Genomic DNA, 15,220 nt, shown 5'->3' with positions numbered 1-15,220 from the left:
ACCCACACAGTATGACAGTTATTTTACAGATGATTCATTTGTAACATGTCTACCCACACAGTATGACAGTTATTTTACAGATGATTCATTTGTAACATGTCTACCCACACAGTATGACAGTTATTTTTTATACCAACGGGTCGAAATGGTTACTGGTGATTTTCTAAGCTTTCCTGAAGTGGCATGAGCTTGTTGCTGGTTGGCTTGCTCAGTGTTCTTAAAATGTAATCTATTTTTCTTTGATGTTTCTGTTCTTAGTAAATTGTGTGATTGGTATGTCATAAATTACTTAAATATTTGTGCTGAACATAAAAAAATGCTCCTCTTTGGTGAAAGGAATATGACCCAATAGCCTGTGAATAGTTAACTTTGTTTTTAAATGTTTTTGTATCATCATGTGTTTGTTTACCTTACAGAAATGACTTTTTATAAATATTTTATTTTTATGTATTCTCATCTTTTTTTACGATTTGGTTTTGTATCGTGTATATTTTGTGTGTCCCCCCCCCCCCCCCCCCCACGTGTTACTTATCAGGGTACTCTATATGAAGTTCTTATGAAATAATAGGTATATTTTTCTTTCAGAATAAAAAAGAAAAATTTAAGTGAGTTTTTTTCTGTCCCTGTAAATAGCTCTCTGGCACCATCTAGTGTTCGCAACTGACCTTACAATCAAGTCATAACACCTAAAATATTGTAATTTGTGTGGAACACAAGCATTTGATGTAAAAGAATGGAAAAATATATGGCTTTCAAAAAATGACACATTTTATAGAATTCTGAGAAAATGTAACTATAAAATGTCATCGTCTTGATAATTTACATTATAATAATTAACATACTAGTTTGTTTTATTAGTCCTCCAATTTGTATCTTCATCAATATGATGACACATTAAAATATCAAGATCTTACCAATGATAATAACTAATTGAATTGAACTCATGTGTGAGAGGTCAAGTGTCCCGCAAGGTGATGGCGTTGTCTGAAGACCTCGTAGATGCAAGACTTGAGCCTCTCCTCTCTCGTCCTTGCTGCTGTTGTTTCACCCCAGACCCTGACTCTGTGGCATCCACCGCCCTCTTGTGGTGGGACCTCATTGTTGCACCAGGTCTGAGGTAAGGCGGAAGGAGATGTTGCATTTGGCACACCAGTTCTGAGCCGTGAGACGGAGGGGGACAGGAGCACTGGGGATAGGGTAATCAGGGGGTGGGATCAGCCTGTGGTCCTGGTCCAGAGAGCTACTGGGCTGTATAGAGGGCGCCTCTGTTTCAAAACACCCTGGGCCAGCACCGGTCGGTGGAGATCAGTAGAAAAGGGAGTGATTGAGGTTTCAGCCCTCCCAAGCAGGGGGGTAGTCTGGGGAAAGAAAACAGAGCGTGGGGGGCTGGCAGAGGTGACAGTAGCAGAGTCAGTGAAAGAAGACAACTCCTCTGAGTGAGATGGAGACCGTAGTGTTTCTGTCTTTGTTTTCTTTGGGTCTCTCTGGGGCTCTACTAGGCCACTACCGGGCTGGATGCTCTGGTTCCTTAGGCTGGATGAAGATCTGAGGTCTTCAGGCCCAGAACCTTGTAAGTGTAGTTGGGTTGCTCTGTCTTTGGTGATGTTGTTCTTGTTGATGTTACTTGACAGGAGACTGGGCTGGGTTGTCTTTTCATGGTCAAAGTACAGTATCCTGTGTCCAGTGGATCCTGCGTTATCACCAGATGCTGTCGCTCACTGCACCTGTCCTCCTCTACCTCTGTGTGTTTCCCTATGAGGGAACCTCTAGTCTCAGAGTCCCTGGTGCTGGAAGACCCTGTCTTAATATTATCCATATCCCGGGCTAAGTTATGGAAGTCTGTTGCAGGTTTGCTATCCAGTGGACTTGTTTCTGGACGGCTCTGTTTGAAGGCAGGAGCAGGAAGGGAGTCAGGTTTCACATGGTCAGTGTTGCCTTGACCAGGTTTGGTGCTGTGGCTGTTTGGTTGTCTTTGTGTGCAGAGGAATCTCTGATGTGCCAGAAAGGGGAACTCAGTCTCAAAGCATTGGTTAAAGTTGGCACATGTGTACGGACCAGTACCTGGTTATAGAGATGGATAGGGATTAATATCACTTTATTCTGACAATATTGCTTGACATAACCTTTGCCAATACTGTTTAAATTGTACAAATGTAATGAATAAATATAGTTTTGATGTCCTTATTTATGTATAATTGCAGTCAGTATTAAAATCATGAAAATTGATATGAACAATGTGTATCTATAATGTAATAGATCATATTTTATTACTATGTAATAACACATTCATAGAGTATGTAGACACACCTTTGCTTTGTATCTGCAGTGGGTTTAGGAGAAGAAGCTTGGCCAGGTCTTTCCCGTACCACACCAACCGCTCCTCTTCCTTCTGGATCGTCCTGAGGGCCCTAAAGAATAGGTGTCCGTTCTTCACATAGTGCTCCAGGTTCTGTTCTTCAGCGCTCCAGGCTGACTGGACCAGCCGCAGTCACATTGGACCATCAATGCGCTGAGGCGTCTGCCTGTGTAGCCAAATAGAAACGGGTCTCTGTCATACAAAAACAAGTAAAATACACAATTTTACTACCTGAAAGGTTCGATGCATTTCAAACAATGAAGCGGGCATGAGAAACTTGCCAACCATTAGTTTGGAACACATTATTTTCAGACGCACGGATTTGGTACGTGTTCTCACCCTCAAAATGTATGGTGCCGTTCTTCGGTCCATAGACTTGAGAGAAGTGAAGGCGATGCTGTCATAAACGGATGTGTTTCAGCACATACGGTCCAAAAACGGCGTTCTCGGGAACGTCGTAGGAGATGCGGACGCGCGTAAAAAACGTCAGTTATCCGTCGTTGCTGAGCTCTCGCCTCTGCGTTTCAAAATAGTTTTGACAGAATATCTGCCTCCAGATAAACATATAATTTATATTATTAGGCTAACAATTGAGAATACATCATTTTAAAATGAGTTTGACAAACGCCAAAGAAACTGTGCGTAACTCTAAATCCAAAACAATACAAACAAATCATCGATAAAGTTTGCTCTTCACTTATTTGCACGGTCGTTGCGTGTATTATACAGCGCGCGGTTTCTTGTAGATGCCCACCAACACCTGCAATGGGACTGGTCTACTGGAGGAGCTGGTTTTATAATCTAATCTAATCTGTAGAAATAGATTTGACAGTTCTCCGCTCCTCCTTTAGCCTCTTGTTAGCTAGGTTACATGTATGATCTCTGACAATCGGAGAGTGTCGGTGGACAGTCTAAAGAGGTCATGGGTGTCAGGGGCCAGTGTAGAAGAAGCCAATTTCGATTGGATATTGAATTCATGACAGTTGGTAAATAGGGACGAAATATAGTGTATTTAGGTGACGGGGGGGTGATGTCCTGGTGTGCATGCCCCGAGGCCACGACGACAAACGCGGGAGTGTGTGTGCCATAAACACGCTTTTCTGCGACCTCAGGCGATAGAGAAACCCTGGTTTTTGATGGATCACGCCAATGTTGGAATTCACTCTACACAGTATTCTAATGAGTGGTGTCCATATTGTCACGTCCACAGTGGCAATGATTTGCGTATCAAGCTTCAATAAAGTTTGGTTGTTGAACTGAAATAGTTACCTAAATTGTTAATTTAACAAAACATGTTGTCACCTGCTGTCTCCCGAGCGCTGGTGAGGGAGCGACAGAGGTAAAAAAAAAAAGGTTAAAAAAAAAAAGAATAATAATAAATAAATAGGGTTCGAAGTGTCCGGATATCTTGCGCATGCCCACTTCAGATGGGATGGTACAGTATCCGCGGTGATGCGACCGGCCAAATCATTTTGTTCTCTCAATTCAGACAATGTATAGTTAACAACTATGCGAGTGGCAAGTTTCAATCATCGGTATTTACAAAGACATATGCTAGTAACATGTCGCGTAAATTAACGTCAGTTTCTTGTCCATTTTTTTCGTTGGAAAATCAGTCAGTCTTGAGCCTTGATTTATCTTGTTTAACATACAAGGAAGCGCATGTAAGGTAGACAGTGAAATGTGCTAAATATAAGTGAGAAAATATGATTTTTATCAAGGCAATGATCCTCAACGGACAAGGGATTGTATTTCTTCTTTCCTTTCTAATAAACACATTATTTTGTCAAAGCGAAGAGGCATCTTGCCATGGAGCTTTTGATATTTATTTCGTTTTAGATAGGTAAGTAGCCTAACCTCTAAACTAAATGGAAGATGTCGTTGATATGAACGTGACTTCTTGTTCTATTTTTTTATGTTGAAGTATCTTGTATCAACATAATTCAATAGCATCTATCAGGTGTCAGAGTGAACGTATCAAACACGTATTAAACATGTTATTATCAAGTTATGTGTGTGAAAAAAACAAATGTGTAACAAGTAGTCAAAATGCTAATGTAAATAGTATTAAAATGACTAATGTTCTTTTTCAGTCTGTATAGTCCTCGTATGGGTTTGTTTGGTTCAGAGAGTTTCATTGTGTGCTCTACAGGTCTGGTAGTGTGTATGATAACTGGGGAGAGATCTATGAGTTTGTGGAGCAGCTCACCAACCGCTTTGTGAGGTAAACTGTCTATGCGCTCCGGTCAAGCTCTCTATGAGGTTAAATTTGCTTTGAACATGTCACAATCCATCAGGACAAAACCCACACAACCCTCTCTCTCCCTTTCTCTCATGATACAAGTTTTCAGTATATTGACTGAATGAGCCCCTTTTATCAATGATTTACCAAGGGCATGTTTTCACAGATGAAATCAATAGATAAACAAACTGTAGTAAACACGGTCCTGTGAAAGTGGGGCATATCTTTATCGAGCAGAAGCCTAGGCATTTAACAGAAAAGTAGGTCCACCGAACACTAGGATACTGCATGACTGGGATTATTTTTAAACTTAATAATGGGGTAGTAAATTTAACTCCACACAACATTCGGCACATCTGGCTGTGGTGGCAACTGGTGTATAATTGTAGGCTAATGTAGAAAAAAATGGTTAGCCCCAAAGGGTGTGGGAAATAGGGCTAAGTAAAGCTACTGTTAGTGTAGTCTTTTAAATACAAAATGACCAGTCATTGCTGGAGTTAATCTGCTTCTGCATCTTCTTGGGGGTTTAATCCCGTTTATCCCCTTGTGTATCTGTGTTTGTTCTAGTCCAAAGATGAGAGTTTCCTTCATAGTTTTCTCATCTAGAGCGGATGTGATTCTACCACTAACTGGAGACAGGTACTACTACAGTAAACATATTTCACCTAACGATACAGCACACACACTCTCTCGCGGTACACATCATCTCTCAGATAATATAGGACCTAAAATCATATTTCTTGTTCCTTTGTAGGTATGAAATAGAGGAAGGCTTGAAAAAGTTAAGTGAAATCAGACCAGCTGGTGAAACATACATGCACGAAGGAATGAAAGTGGTATGAAGTTTTGATTCATAGCAGTTATATATATTTTTGTAGTTGTACTGTATGTGTTGTCCATTAAAACATGGCTTCCTACATGTAGGCTTCAGAGCAGATAAAGGCCCAGGTCACACGGTCATCCAGCATCATCATCGCTCTGACTGATGGGAAACTGGAGGTTTATCCCTATGAACTGACAGTAGAGGAGGTAATGCCATTATAATAGACTGTGATGAGCAATAACATAGTACTTACTTTGCTTTGAGCTCTTACTAGTACACAGCTATTTTACATAAATTAATCTATTGGTCCTCTCTTTTTGTTTCAGGCTAACGCGGCCAGGGAGTTTGGTGCTAGAGTGTACTGTGTCGGTGTGAAGGACTTTGATGAGAGACAGGTATGATTTTGAAGTCTCACTTTATCAATTGTAGGCTGGAGAAGCAGTCACAAACGGCACACAGCCATGCACAAACAGTATCCCTGCTGAAATATTTGTTTACATTGAAATCTGTTGGAAATGCATGCACAATGCTGTAACAGATGATTGATATTGATAACATAGTGAAAGGAAAATGAGAGTACCAGTTTAATGATTTGATCGTCTGTCCCTCTCAGCGAGCGTTAGCAGTCTGGACAGGAAGTCCGTTGTACTGTAATCATCTAATAAGATCACGATCGTGCCAGCCCTGCTTCCTGTTATAGTTTCATTACATTAGATGAGAGCCTTGGAAACCAGGCAGGAAAACATCAACAGAGAGACAGAGTAATGTACTGACAATGAGGGAGAGAGTGCTATATCGTACGTTAGATGTGGGAAGGCAATCTCTCAGATGTTGTGTAACATCATAGAGTATGCTTGCATTCTTATCTCTACAGCTTGTTGACATTGCAGACAGCAAAGACCAAGTATTCCCAGTGCTGGCTGGATTTCATGCACTCAAAACCATTGTGAATTCGGTGAGGTCAGAATAATTACATAGAACAATATGTCAGAATAAACTTTAAGACACATACCATGTAATTTACATCATCGTTATTTATATTTTTCACAGATTTTGAAGAAATCCTGCACAGAAATATTCAGTATAGAGCCCACTAATGTTTGTGTGAACGGTATGTTGCAAAGATTTAGTTTGTCGTTATACTGATTAAATGTGATCAATATTGGTTAACATTATTATTAGTTTGTTCCTGAAAATCCTAACATTGTGACCCTCCATAACATTCCAGAATCTTTTAACATTGTGCTGAGAGGATATGATTTCACCCGTGGGAGGAGCCAGGAGGGAGTGATATGTGTTCTCACAGTCAACCAGAATACCTACAGTTAGTATACCCTACCACAAGCTCCATAATGCATCACATTCTGCATTCCAATATTGACACACCGACCTACTGTAAGAGTGCAAATTGACAATATCAGCCCTTAACCGCTTGTTACATCACATTCATTCATGTATATTACCAGATGCTACAGTCCTTTGTAGTTGTACACCAAACAATGCACTTCAATACCATTCCTCAGGATTCAATCAATTTCATCATGGAAAGATGTTGGTCACCCTGTTCATTCTGTAGCCATACTAATAGAGTAATGAGGCCATGGAGTGAATGTTGGGGCTCACTATTTTCCCAAACCGGAGAGAACAGAACAGTGTCTTATTTAGTAGCTAGAGAACAGAGACGTCATTCTGTAGCCAGCTGAGTGCATGGAGCTGGTCTGTCTCATTGCTTAATATAGAACACAACAAACAATGTCTCTTCACTGAGAGGGCATAGAGATCACACACCCCTCCCTTTCACACTTTCTCTCGCTCCCCACAACCCCTCCCTCTCGCTCTCTCTCTCTTTCCCTCTCTCCCAGATGAGAGCCCTAGTGTGGTGCAGGATGGCTATCTGTTGTGTCCAGCACCCGTGCTGCATGAAGCCGGACAGTAAGTGCTGCACTTGACTCTCTCCTTGTGGAACTTCCATGTAGCCATAAATGGCCAGTGAGCTACTGAGCGCGTTCAGATGGACAGATCAAAGGAATGGCATGTTGTCTGTTGGTTGCCGTGAGAGAAGAACCATGCTGAAACCCAAGCTCCACTGTCGAAGACTACACACACTTTCATTCAGGGTGGGCAGTTGGTTCGACGGGTAACGGATCGATTGCTTTATAAAAGCAACAAAATAAAATAATTCAAGTATAAAAATAGAATAGAAGTTTGGTGGAGATTGGAGAATAAATGCGGTTCAGTCCTATTCCATTACAGTTACCTGCCTGGTTTCTTAATAAAATACACAACTAATAGGCTGAACCAATGTGTAGTGGTGAGACACACCAAAATGGTTTGGCATACTGTCATTTAAACAGTTTAGTACATGAGGATGTTTTTTGTGAGACTTTATGACCCTGTTAGTGTTTACCCACTGGGCAAAAATGCATCGTATCAACTTTGTTTCCACGTCATTTCAACCCCCAAAATCTATGTGATAATGTTGAATCAACGTGTCAATCTGATTGGAAAAGCACAGAAAAAGTCATCAACATAAGGGCAATTTTTTTCTCCCAACTTTTACCCTAAATCCAATGACATGGTGACACTTGTTGTTGATTTCACTTTGAATTCACGTTAGTTGTCAACTCAACCAAATGTTAATCAAAACTAGATGTTGAACTGACGTCTGTGCCCAGTGGGTACCCACCGTTGACCATGTAATAGTGTTTACCCTGCCGTCAGCATGCCTGTTTGCTATGGCACAGTGCCCTGGCATTTCAACGTTTGGTCTGCCAGGCCGATTCATCAATTAAGTTCGACTTTGTTAGTCTCTTTCTCTCTCAGCAATAAGATAGAAATGGGCTGGATTTCCGTTCTCTCTCAACAGATCGATAGATGTGCTGATCAGCTTGAACAAGGGTCAGTCCTACATCTCAAGTCCATTCACTATCTACGCTACAGAATGTGTGAGTATCAGTATTACAGACAACGCCAACACTCAAAACAAACAGCCTCACTCCACTGATATTCAGTTTGGTCAGTCTTAGTTCACCAAGGTCTAGTCTGATAAAGTCCATTAAATATTTAAGCAATAAGCTAGAGGATGTGTGGTACATGGCCAATATACCTTGGCTAAGGCTGTTCTTAGGCACGACGCAACACGGAGTGCCTGGCCTCAGCCCTTAGGTGTGGTATATTGGCCATATATCACAAACCCCTGAGGTACCTTATTGCTATTATAAACTGGTTACCAATGTAATTAGAACAGTAAAAATACATGTTTTATCATACCCATGGTGTACGGTCTGATAAACCATAACCTTCAGCCAATCAGCATTCAGGGCTTGAAACACCCCGTTTATCAAGTATTATATATGATATTTATGTTTGGTATAAAGTAATCTGTTCAAGTCTGTGTTGCGTACTAGGCTGCTTTGTTTACCATTCAGACTCAATGAGGGATTCAGATCAAATTTATATTCCACAAGAGGGAAATTAACTTGGTCATGTGCTTAAAAAGATGGTACATAAAACATGAAAACACAGAAAGTACACAATAGAATTCATTCAGAGTGCTATAGCTACACATGTAAAGTGACAGTGTCTCCTGATGCAGTCTGATGGGACAGTGGTGCTGGTGCTGGTCTTGGTCCTCCTCCTGCTACTGGCTCTGGTTCTACTGTGGTGGTTCTGGCCGCTCTGCTGCACTATTGTGAGTGGTTCAACACAGCACTTTTCCCCTTGAAAAATAGAAACAGTATGAGTGAATCAGTTAAAATGGTTGTTGGTTGATAGTATATAGTAATAGAAGAAGGCTTCTATTTTACAGGTGATCAAGGACCCCCCTCGCTGTCGCCCCCTCCTCCCCCTCCTCCACCAGTACCTGTGAGTGGACTGTCGCTTAGATCCTTAAGACTGTTGTTTAAATCAACATGAATGTCAGTTCATTCAGCTCTTCACAGGGTTAATGCAGTGGCTTCGCTGTGTCTCCTCCAATAGGAGTCTGAGGAGGACCCTCTACCCAAGAGGAAGTGGCCCATGGTGGATGCATCCTATTATGGGGGAAGAGGTATCGGAGGAATGAAACGCATGGAGGTATGTCAGAATGAGTATTACCCCATTCAACCCCATCTATTTGGGCTGCACTATATCTTGACAGTGAGTTGTGTTACTTTATTTTGAGTGATGTTAGTAACTCTAAAGGTCTGAATGGTTATTTTGTGTTACAAAAAAAAATATAAACAGTATAAAATGAAAGGTGAACTGTATAAAAGAACCTAATGTAAAGTGTGTATTAGGTTCGATGGGGAGAGAAGGGTTCCACAGAGGAAGGTGCACGGCTAGAGAAAGCTAAGAACGCAGTGGTCACAATGGTGGAAGAGGAGGTGGATGAAACCATTGGAAGAAAACCAATGCCTCAGAGTCCAAACCCCACCTATCACATCCCAGAACGGTCCAGATGGTACACACCCATCAAGGTCAGTTCGGATGCTTTCAAACCCAGTTGACAATGGCAGTCAGTAACTGACTTGATATCTTTAATATTTTTTACTGGTTTCATCATATCTTTGTTTAGACTGGTTTCATCACCACAATTCTCATTGTTTCTTTCTCTCAGGGGCGTTTTGATGCTCTAGTAGCATTACTCAGGCGCCAGTATGATCGAGTTGCTGTCATGAGACCAACAGCACAGGACAGGGTAAGGTACCCCCTTCTATAAAGGTTTTCAGATTACTTCCTGAATGGACTGAATTTAAATGGAATTGACCAAACCCTGACTGCAACAAAAGAAAGAGAAAGGAAGAGAGAGAAAGAGAGAGAACAGAAGAGCAAGAGAGAAAAGCAGAGAAAGGGAACGAGAGAAAGAGAGAGAAAAGAGAAAGAGAGAAAAGAAGACTGAGCTCTCTGTTTGGTCATTGTCATTCAGTTTTCACACGTTAGTAACCTTGTCTAGCTCATCAGTGGTGAGGGGTAGTAAGGGAGAGAAAGAAAACCTAGAAGGTTAGTTATGACTCTCCACTGAGAGAAGAGGATGGATGTCCATGTTGGTGTGCCTGGCCACCCTGACCCTTAATGTCTACAGTGCATTAGGAAAGTATTCGTTCCACTTGACTTTTTCACTTCGTCGTTATGAGGTATTGTGTATAAATTGATGAGGAAAAACAATTATTTAATCCATTTTATAATAAGGCTGTAAAGTAGCAAAATGTGGAAAAAGTCAAGGGGTCTGAATACTTTCCGAATGCATTGTATTATCACCATTATGTGAGGCCTCTGCCCTGTCACAGTTAGTAAACGGAGATGGGGGGATGTCATACTGTGTTCTTATATTCTGTCACGCTGTGTTCGTGTACTCTGTCACGCTGTGTTTGTGTACTCTGTCACGCTGTGTTTGTGTACTCTGTCACACCGTGTTCGTGTATTGTAGTACGTGTTAATTGAGCCACTGATCATTCATACTATTGTCCTGTCATTATAGACCAGACACTCTAGGTAAGTGCAGGATGCTGGTCATCGTCTTTTCATTAGTAAGGGAGGTGGGGCCTGTCTGGGGTGTCAGTTCATGTGATAATACTATACTGAATTTGTTCTGAATTACTACACTACATTTACTATAACAACCTTTTGAAATAAATGCTTTATTTCATGGTTATGCTTTTGTAAGTTACAGGTCAGTTGAGGTCAAATGTAACTTATTATTATGGTGCCAGATTTCGGTTTCAACTTAAAACTGCAACCAAAATGTACTATTTTAAGCAAAACTCTGTAAAACATCTTGGCTTTAATAAGTAATTGATAAATGTGAACATTGAACAGCCATACTAGCTGTAAGCATGCGTTTAACCATGCACCACTTCCTCTTCCTGGTGTGTGGCTATAGGAGGGCTGGTACTTACAGTGGCAACCCGCTTGGCATTTTTCCTATTTTGTTGCCTTACAACCTGGAATTCAAATGGGTTTGGGGGGGGGGGGTTGTATCATTTGATTTCCACAACATGCCTACCACTTTGATGATGCAAAATATTTTTGATTGTGAAACAAACAAGAAATAATACAGAAAAACAGAAAACTTGAGAGTGCATAACTATTCACCCTCTCAAAGTCAATACTTTGTAGAGCCACCTTTTGCAGCAATTACAGCTGCAAGTCTCTTGGGTATGTCTCTATAAGCTTGGCACATCTAGCCACTGGGATTTTTGCCCATTCTTCAAGGCAAAACTGCTCCAGCACCTTCAAGAAGGTGAATTCACCAATTTGTAAGTCGCTCTGGATAAGAGCGTCTGCTAAATGACTTAAATGTAAATGTAATGTAAGTTGGATGGGTTCTGCAGGTGTACAGCAATCTTTAAGTCATACCACAGATTCTCAATTGGATTGAGGTCTGGGCTTTGACTAGGCCATTCCAAGACATTTAAAAGTTTCACCTTAAACCACTCAAGTGTTGGTTTTGCAGTATGCTTAGGGTCATTGTCCTTCTGGAAGGTGAACCTCCGTCCCAGTCTCATATCTCTGGAAGACTGAAACCGGTTTCCCTCAAGAATTTACCTCTATTTAGCACCATCCATCATTCCTTAAATTCAGACCAGTTTCCCAGTCCCTGCCGATGAAAACATCCCCACAGAATGATGCTGCCACCACCATGCTTCACTCTGGGGATGGTGTTCTTGGGCTGCTGCTGGTACACTCTGTTTATCATATATGCATAGTCACTTTAACTATACATTCATGTACATACTACCTCAATTGGCTCGACCTACCAGTGCTCCCACACATTGGCTAACCGGGCTATCTGCATTGTGTCCCGCCACCCGCCACCCACCAACCCCTCTTTTACACTACTGCTACTCTCTGTTCATCATAAATGCATTGTCACTTTAACCATATCTACATGTACATACTACCTCAATCAACCTGACTAACCGGTGTCTGTATTTAGCCTCGCTACTTTTATAGCCTCACTACTGTATATAGCCTGTCTTTTTACTGTTGTTTTATTTCTTTACTTACCTATTGTTCACCTAACACCTTTTTTGCACTATTGGTTAGAGCCTGTAAGTAAGCATTTCACTGTAAGGTCCACTGTAAGGTCCTGTTGTATTCGGCGCACGTGACAAATAAACTTTGATGAAAGGTGTTGGGGTTTGCGCCAGACATAGCGTTTTCCTTGATAGCCAAAAAGCTCAATTTTAGTCTCATCTGACCAGAGTACCCTCTTCCATATGTTTGGGGAGTCTCCCACATGCCTTTTGGCGAACATCAAATGTGTTTGCTTATTTTTTCCTTTAAGCAATGCCTTTTTTCTGGACACTCTTCTGTAAAGCCCAGCTCTGTGGAGCGTACTGGCTTAACAGGGTCCTATGGACAGATACTCCAATCTCCACTGTGGAGCTTTGCAGCTCCTTCACGGTTATCTTTGGTCTCTTTGTTGCCTCTCTGATTAATGCCCTCCTTACCTGGTCCATGAGTTTTGGCAGGTTTGTTGTGGTGCCATATTCTTTCCATTCTTTAATAATCGATTTAATGGTGCTCTGTGGGATGTTCAAAGTCTCCTTTGTCTTCATGGTGCCGCTTGCTTGGTGGTGCCCCTTAGTGTTGTTGCAGACTCTAGGGCCTTTCAGTGTATATATACTGAGGTGTATATAGGTGTATATATACTGAGATCATGTGACAGATCATGTGACACTTAGATTGCACACAGGTGGACTTTATTTAACTAATTATGTGATTTTTGAAGGTAATTGGTTGCAACATATCTTATTTAGGGGCTTCATAGAAAAAGGGTTGAATACATATGCACGCATTACTTTTCAGTTTTTTTATTTATTTTAATTTTAAACAAGTGATTTTTTTTCATTTCACTTCACCAATTTGGACTATTTTGTGTATGTCCATTACATTAAATTCAAATAAAAATCCATTTAAATTACAGGTTGTAATGCAACAAAATAGGAAAAACACCAAGGGGGATGAATACTTTTGCATGGCACTGTACCTGCTCTATACTCGCCTGGGATAACGATGGGGGCTCCCTTCTTGACCGAATGGGAGTGGCTGTCTGTTCAGCCAGTTATGCTCTCGTGCTTGATTGGCTAAAATTGATGTTGTGTCAATGCGCCGGCCCATTCACCATCTCCTCCTTACCCATTACAGGCTGCCTCAATTGAGTCTAAGTATGATATATTATTGTAAATACCAACTCTGCATTGTTAAAAAATGTCCATGATATGCCACGTATATAGCTATTCCCATTAGGAGCTCATTTTGTAACTGATGTGCCTTATTTATCTGAGAAACAAGTCCATACATGGTGGGGAGAATGGGTCGATGCAGCCATGCACTATTGTTCATGAGGATTAGGCTAATATGGAGGTGGGGCTGGGGAGGTGTTACTGCTGTAATGAAATATAGTGTATGCTAAGGAAGTACTGCTGTACATTTTCTAATAAGTGTAGAATACAATAGGTACATTTAAGCCTAACTGCTCTCTATTGTAAAAAATGATGTGTTCCTAATAACTTACCTGGTAAAGTGAAAGGTTTAAATGTAATAAATAATCTGCATTTTGTTTTGTTTCAGGGACGCTGTATGAATTTCACCCGAGTTCCCAATCATTAGGTCAAACACACCATAATCTGTGGACTATGAGGCTATGGAGAGAACAGGAGCCCATATCCGTGGGAAGACTGGGTGCTGAGGGTACTCTCTCCCCTGAAGAAATAAATATATATAAAGCATTTATTAATACATATTTTATTTTTATTTATATATATATATATGTTTTAAATACTTCACAAAAGTAGTACACTGGGGCTTTACTAGTCCTGGATTTGCGGACCGATATAGCCGTCTGTATCAGCACCCCCACCCTCAAACTACTTCCTGCGGCTATGCAGGAGCCTATGGACAACATACCTAAACATCCAACTGTAAATGTGCCTCTCCTAGGACTTATTATGTAACATGTATTTATCTGGGATAAAACCAGGCTGTTCAGTAGCATTCACAGTGTTAACTTGCTATAAAACCCTCATGTCACCGTTACATTTATTGTCAGGAGTCATTCAAGTTCATGTCTGTTTATTGGTCATATAAACATGCTATACGTGGATATACAATTAAATACTTAACTTACAGTTTCACCTCTTGACAATAAAACAACAATCGTAAGTAATTAAGTGAATAAAAGAGTACTAAAAATAAAGCTCAGTGAATTAAAAAAAAATGGATACAAAATGTTTTTGTACACTCGGTGTATTTCTCTTGTTTTTTTATTCAAGCTCTGCTGTTTCAAATGTGGTTTTCTAAATAAAGATATTTTTCAACATTCTGTGGAAAGATTGTAAGGGTTTCACTTTCAAGTAAAACTACAACAGGGTCATATTTTTCACAAGCTGCAGGCCTAATCTCATTCATGTTGCTAAATGCCATAATACAAATCACATTGTTTATCTAATCCCCTTGACCTAATGCTTATTGTACATAAACACCCTGCTTCGGTTTCCAGGCCCCGAGGACAAACAGAACAAGAGAGAATAATGTCAGATCCTGGTTTTATTTTCTAGAGGAGGTATTTAGGGGAAAGACTATTATAGTTGCAGAATCCTCCGGGCTTGATACACATCATTTGCATGTAAAATCCAATGGGAATCCCAAAATAATTGATTTACATGATAAAAATGTACATAAATAAACAGTACGCCTACTCTCCTAAATTTTCATCAGTCTATGTGGCTACTTATTTTCCCATCATTGTAGCTGCCTATGATGTGATCATAAAATCTGGTGAATTTGCAGTACTAGTCAAAAGTCTACAGTACCA

General features: G+C 40.6%; 2 pseudogenes; one reads left to right on the top strand and one right to left on the bottom strand.

Moving 5' to 3' along the window:
* Positions 1-728: 728 nt before the first annotated feature.
* Positions 729-2,728, bottom strand: LOC135548952 (PR domain zinc finger protein 8-like; annotated as a pseudogene).
* Positions 2,729-3,797: 1,069 nt separating this feature from the next.
* Positions 3,798-14,725, top strand: LOC135548156 (anthrax toxin receptor 2-like; annotated as a pseudogene).
* Positions 14,726-15,220: the final 495 nt, after the last annotated feature.

The sequence above is a fragment of the Oncorhynchus masou genome, chromosome 11, assembly GCF_036934945.1.
Source record: "Oncorhynchus masou masou isolate Uvic2021 chromosome 11, UVic_Omas_1.1, whole genome shotgun sequence".
In the NCBI taxonomy this organism is placed as follows: domain Eukaryota; kingdom Metazoa; phylum Chordata; class Actinopteri; order Salmoniformes; family Salmonidae; genus Oncorhynchus; species Oncorhynchus masou.
This window is presented reverse-complemented; position numbering and strand designations above follow the sequence as displayed.